Source organism: Vidua chalybeata, chromosome 9 (assembly GCF_026979565.1).
Source record: "Vidua chalybeata isolate OUT-0048 chromosome 9, bVidCha1 merged haplotype, whole genome shotgun sequence".
In the NCBI taxonomy this organism is placed as follows: Eukaryota; Metazoa; Chordata; class Aves; order Passeriformes; family Viduidae; genus Vidua; species Vidua chalybeata.
Window position 1 is genome coordinate 15176083 of NC_071538.1, and position 6494 is coordinate 15182576.

Below are 6494 nucleotides of genomic sequence, written 5' to 3' on the forward strand. Positions count from 1 at the left end.
TTGAGACCAGGGCAAGCATGATGCTCAGGAAAGAGATCAAAGAGATGGGAAGTAGCAAGGGCAAGGAGGCAGGAGGAAGAGAAAGCACCAGGCACCTCAAATGCTGCCAGTCACTGGGAAGGTGGTGGGAGGAAGTGCTGCTGCTACTGGTGGAGGTGCCTCCTTGTTGGTCATGAGAACAGCTGCCTGGCCTAGGGCACTGGGTTGGCAGGGTAGCTAACAGCTAAGGTACCCCTGCCATGTCCCAGTGCTTTTCTTCTCCACTCCTGAGTGCTGAGGCTTATCTGCTCCCTCCTGGGAAAAGGAAGAAAGGAGAGGAGCCACCCAGCATGGCATGGGCCATAGGAGCTATGTGAGAGTGTGCAGGGGCTGCGGGCTCAGTTTGCACTGCCCTGACCCCTGTGCTGCAGGATGTGGCCAAGAGTTTTGTGCTCTGCGGGACATGAACATGCTTGGTTTTGGAGATTCAGCATTTGTGACAACCTGTGCATTCTTGCAGCTGCTTTGCATAACAGGGAGTTAGAGCAGTCAGGGGGAAAGGCTTCTGGGTGCTCTGTTTGCTGGCAGGATGTGGGCTAATAGCAGTCATGAAGAGGCAGCTGCCAGCCACAGGCAGAGGACGCAGACAGAAGGGTGCTGCTGAAACACCTCAACCCCCTCGAGTACATCACTCGAAGTCACACAAATCTATGTTGGTATGAGTGAGAACAGGACTAAGGGGACATTGGATCCTTGTGTAGTAAGTGGGATCCTAAACAGTGAATGTACAGAGCTGCCAGCCAATGGAGGACTCTGCCTCTGTCCCAACAGTCACAGGGGAACCAGCCAGGCCAGCAGGTCCTTGTTTTCAGCTGCAGCCTACCCCACCCAGCCACAAGAAGGTGGGGACAAAGCTCCACCTCTGCAACAAAGCTTCTCCATCCTGCTCCATGGGAACCAACTTCCTATGCCACACCTAAGGGAATGTGAACTTTGTGCAGCCACAGCTATGCTGGGGGATGCTGTCAGATCCACAGGGTCAGGCAGAAGTAGCTGCTTAGGGCTAGAGCTTTCCAGGTCTCAGTAGCCAGATGAGGGAGGTTTGCACCTGCAGCTGAACTGGTCCTTCCAATGAAGGGATGGGGTAAGACAAACACAGTGAGGTGTTGGTACCAGTGGCACCCTTCCCGACAGACTGGTTCCTGCTGGATGGGGTAGATTAGCACCACTGCTTTCTGCAGTCACCCAGACAAATCCTGTGTTCAGAGTCCAGCATCTACAACCACCTGGGTTGGGCATTTGAGCCCTGGTGTGCAGCTGGGTAGAGCAGTCTAGCCCAGCTTTCCTCTAACCTAGCCACAGACCTTGTGTAGGACAGTTCTCCCTCTGCCAGCACCCACAACACAGTCATAGCTTGGCAATGTCACCTCCCAGCAGCACTGTGTCATTGTGTGTGTCCAGGGCACTGGGGACCTGTTTCATGCAAGGCCTCCCAGCTTCAGACAAGCCTGGCCACAGGAGACAGCCTTGTGCCCCAGATCTCCTGTCCTCCATCAACTCACCCCAGTCACCTCCAAATCACTGCTCCTTCTGCTCCACCAGTTGCAGCCCCACACAGGGCTCTGATGAAAAGGGGAAGCTTTGATATCTTCTTCCACAGAACTTTCCAACAAGCCTCAGGCCCTGCAGAAAAGCCAAACTCCTCAGCTGAAATGGCTCCCCAGTCCTGTGACAGCAAGTGACCATGTGCAAGCATGCCACTGCCATGCTTCAGTCCCACAGCTTGAGATGCGTCCCTCCTTTTCCTTCACAAGTCAGGAAATACCCTTAACGTCAAGAGCCAGTGAGACCTGGGGAATTCATTAAGCTGCTCTCTCAAAAGCAGTGAAGCTGAACAAGTTCAGAGGGAGAAGGATGGTGGTATCCTGCACCAGCAGCTGCTCCCAGCAAGCTCAGAGCCACAGCACCCGGTCAGTGCTGCCTTCCCTGGGGGAACAGCCTACGCTCCTCCCATTGCACCAGGTGGCTGCAGCTGGGAGAGGCATCGCATGGTCTGGATGTGGAGTGAGCCTGTCATCTCTCCCTCATCAGCACAGCCAGGCCTAAAAATATCCCAGAGTGGGTTGATAGTGGTTGTGCTACAGTCTCCATTATGCAGATGGAAATGGCTGGTCCATGCCAGAATGCCTGAAGAAGCACCAGCTCCTCTGCCCTACACTGGCACAGGATCTTGGGATCCTGTGCTGCAGAAATCTCCATAGGAGAGAGGTGCTAGGGACAGACCATGGCACAGCGCATCCCAGCCAGGCACAGCATCACTGCTAGGGATATCCTGGTCAGGGCAGACAGCTCCATAGGCTTTGTCCCTCCTGGGTGCATGGGACTGAGCAGGGTGGGGAAGAGGGGAATGGAGTTTCACAGCCCGCTGCCATGAACTCCTAACAGTAATGAAATGGGGAGCTGCCCAGGCAGCACATGATGAGTCAGAAGTGCACCCAGGCAGCTAAACTGACAGCACTGTGTGTGCAAGCATAAGGACACACAGAGCTGAAGGACAAGTTAGAGCAGCCAGAGCATGAGTGGGATGAACCCTCAGCCAGCCCACAGGAAAAGCCAGAGAAGCACAAGAGCAAGGGGCCAAATTTACAGCTTGGCAAGGAAGAGGGCTGGCTGGCTTTGTACCCTGCAACATGCTGCCAAAGGGCAAAACTGCCAGCTTCTCCCTTCCCATCCCTGCACATCCCAGATCCACAGGGCATGACAGTGAGCACAGCTGCTACGCTGAGCCTGGTGCAATCACTCACCCAATAAACCTGACTGAGTGGGAAAAGCAGCAGAGACTGCTGGAGAAGTCAGGAAGGATGTAGCAGCTCCTGCAGGAATGGCTTACAGGATAAGATCATGAATCCAGTGCCAGAGATTCTGGCTCTGATACAGACTCCTGGCTGGGAGGCAGAGTCTGATTTCATCCCAGCCTCAGAGGTGTCCCCAGGATGCCACAATCATTCTTGACCACAAACCTGAAGTGCTGTTTACTTACTCTCACCGCATGGTGTGCTTTCCTCAGATCCCAGGCCAGGAGGGCAAGTCCCCTGCACAGCCAAACCTCTCCTGGAACAGTGACCCTGCATCAAGGCCACTCTGGCTGGGTGGCACTTCCCAGAGGCACACGCTCCAAGCACAGACCTGTCACACCTCTCCCTGCACAAGACTGTTGGCAGCTCCCACAGCCTGCAGGGAGCTGTCGCCAGGGATCAGAGCCCTGAGCAATCTCACCTGCTTGTAGGGCTGGAGGAGAGGTTGTGCTGGGAGAGCAGTGAGTCCAAAACACCATATGGCCCAGCCATAGCCAGGCATCTGTTCACTGGGAAGTGGAAAGTCTGCCTCAGCAGGTACCAGGCACCTCTCCAAAAAGGCTGCACAAGGGCTCTTCTGTCCAGTGGCTTATGGAGGAAGGATTCTCTAGGCAGGCTCCAGCCTGCCTGGAGAGGGGCAGGGATCTGCTGTGAGAGGTGATGACTGTCCAGCCCCTAGGATCACCCCCACAGCCCTAGCCCTGCACTCTCTCTGGGAATGATATGTGCAACCGCCACACAGCCAGTGCACAACTGGAGGCTGTTGTGCTCTGCTTCTTTGCAGAGTCTGCACAATGGCAAAAGGACTGATCCAGGTCCCCCAGTCTGCCCCTCCCAGTCTGATGACAGAGTGGAGGACACACACAGGCAGGAGGGATCCCGGGCAGCTGTCTCAGCCAGCATGGTCCAGGGTAGCAGTGAACAAACCAGGCTCCTGGGGAAAGACCTCCCCAGTACACTGTGCCAGTGCCTCACACAGGCAACAGTTCTGAACAGGCAGGGTAGTGGGGTAGGAAAGACCTCACTACTCTGGGCTGGAACCCCTTGAAAGGGCTCCTCTCAAGAAGGTGAGGAGTGAGGAGCAAGAAGCCCTGCCTCGTGTACTGGCCCATCAGGTGCTGACGTGCCTGGCTCCCAGCCCACCAGCTCGGAGTCACGCAGCTCCCATGAACGCTGTCTTTCTTCTCCCTGCTGCAAAGCCCTTGGCAGCCCCTCACCCGCTTCATCTGGGGAGGGAGAAGAGCCAAGATCTCTTTTTCTGTCCTTTCCCCTTGCCAGGCTCTGCATATGCTGAGGGCCCAAGTAGGGGTCTCCCTGCTGGTGACAGCACTGCAGACCTCTGTTCCCACAGGAGTCACCCTCCAACCAGCGAGGAAAAGCACGGTTGGTTCCAGCCCCACTGTGTGGACGGCTGAGGGTCCGAACAGGATTCCCTTTGCTACCTCTGCATATGAAAGAGAGAATGGCAGAATACGAGCATTACACTTCTGCCAGTCCCTGTGGAGACCAGTGGTTAAACAGTGTTTGGAAACATCTATCCAGCTGGAACTGGGAAGGCCAGAAAAGACTCAGGACAGACCTATCTCTGGCTGCCAACACAACTGCTCTCTTCATCCTGCCCTGGTTCTGCTGGGCCTAGACAAGCAAAGCTGTGTTCCTGCTGCAGAGCCAAGTAGCCTGGGCAGCCATCCACCACAGGCAACCACAGTTCCAAACCACATGGGCTGCTTAGCCCTTTGGTGTAGCTGCTCCCCATCACCAGTTTCCTTGCTCTCCTGTATCACATCACTCCTGGAAAACTCCAGTTTTCCATGGAACTGTCTGCAAGTTAACTGCTCCTCTGTACCTGTACCTGCAGCCCATCAGCACCCACCACCCACACTAAATGCATCCATGCACACTATCCTGCACCCAAGACACAGTCATTTCTTTTTAATTGCTTGGGGCTATCAGGAAGGAAGTTTGAGTTAACCCCTGCTGTGAGGATAGGCAAGAACATTAGCCCAAAAGTTGCAGAGATACTGTATTCAAGAGAAGCAGTAGCACTTGAGGAAATGGGAGTCCAAGCATATGAACTAATATCAGCTCATTCACAATCATCTGATCCCCATGTCTGAAGTGTCTCTGGAGGACCATGGGTACAACACATGCCTCCCTACGTTCAGCAAGAATGTGGGATTAAGTCACTGTACTTGAAGTAGTTTGCTTTGGTCTATAGCATGCTTGTTGGCCTGTAAAGACAGGTTTGCTCCTAACTCCATATGGAGGACTTCAGCCTGGATATGAAAACCAGCCACCCACCTTGCCTACAGCCTGTGAGGAGGCAGCTCTTCCTCCAGCCAGCAGCGTGGGTAACGGTGAGAGCATTCCAGTTCCTGCGGTCTTGGGCAGCATGAGGGGCCCATGCTGCCAGGCAGTAACTCATGGGAGGTAGAAGAGCCCAGGCAGCAGACCCATTTCATTTCTCTCCTGCATGATGTACTGAAGGTGTTCACAGCCACTAGAACCATTCATAACAGTGAGAATGTTTCCTAAATGCTAAATTCCAGGCCAAAGACACCTCTTCTCAGGCTCTCCTATCTCACTCAGTTTTGTTTCAAAATTAACATGCATACTATACCATTTAAATCTTTTTCCAGTATCCTCCCACATACTTCCCTCATTTGCTAGGTGCTGTCAGAACTGTTTTGATGCTGGTGGTGTCACATTACTCATGCTGCAGCAAGGAGGCTGTGGCAGTGCTTCTGCATGGATCTGCCACAGCTTCATGAAAAGATGGCAATCAGGTGAATGCTTCCCATTTCTCTGGGGACCATTCTGGTGAGGTCAAAGGAAACTGCAGATACACACCCTCAGCTATGCTCATTACTGGAACCAAGCAACAACCACCACCTGGAGTACTGTGCTCTTCATTCATCCAAGGGAGAAATCTAAAGCTGTTCAACAGCTCTAACAGCAATGTGGAAAAATGAAGACTGATTATGGGAAAAGGGGAAAAACGCTTATTTTGACTTTTAGCAATACAACTATATTGTTGTTCATGTTCAGCTGAAAATACTACACACTTTACACTAATCTAAAAGCCCACACTGAAAGGTTTTGTGTAGTATCTACAAATTTGTCAGGGAAAAGGAGCCATTATCATTTTCCCCAAACTACGAAAGCTGGCTATAGGAATACCTGGCACCTTAGGTTTCAAAGATATGAGCTCAAATAACACCACAATAAGCAAATTCCTCAAGGTTACTGATACACCAAGTGTATCACCAAAAATCCCTGAGCTAAAGTAGACGAATCTCCTTTACCTGACTGCCAATTCAGCAGGTCTTAACCAGCACTGTGAAATTCAAGAGTCAACACCAAAGCAAAGAACAGAGCTGTCTGAGACTGCACCCAGGTAAGATTTTTCTGATGACTCCTCTTCTGGCACTCTCAGCTACAAAGGGAATCTAAGGCAACTCAGTTCTTGCTGCACATGTCTCAGCTCTGTGTTTCAATGAGGAGAGATGATTCTGTGGTTTCATCCCTGTTCTAGTTAAACAGCCAAGCCGGACTGGGTCCTTAAATAACAGAACTCCACTTAGGTCACTGAAAGACACCTGAGAACTCACTAGATAAGCATTAAGGAGATGAATATTAGAAAAGAATAATGCTAATAGA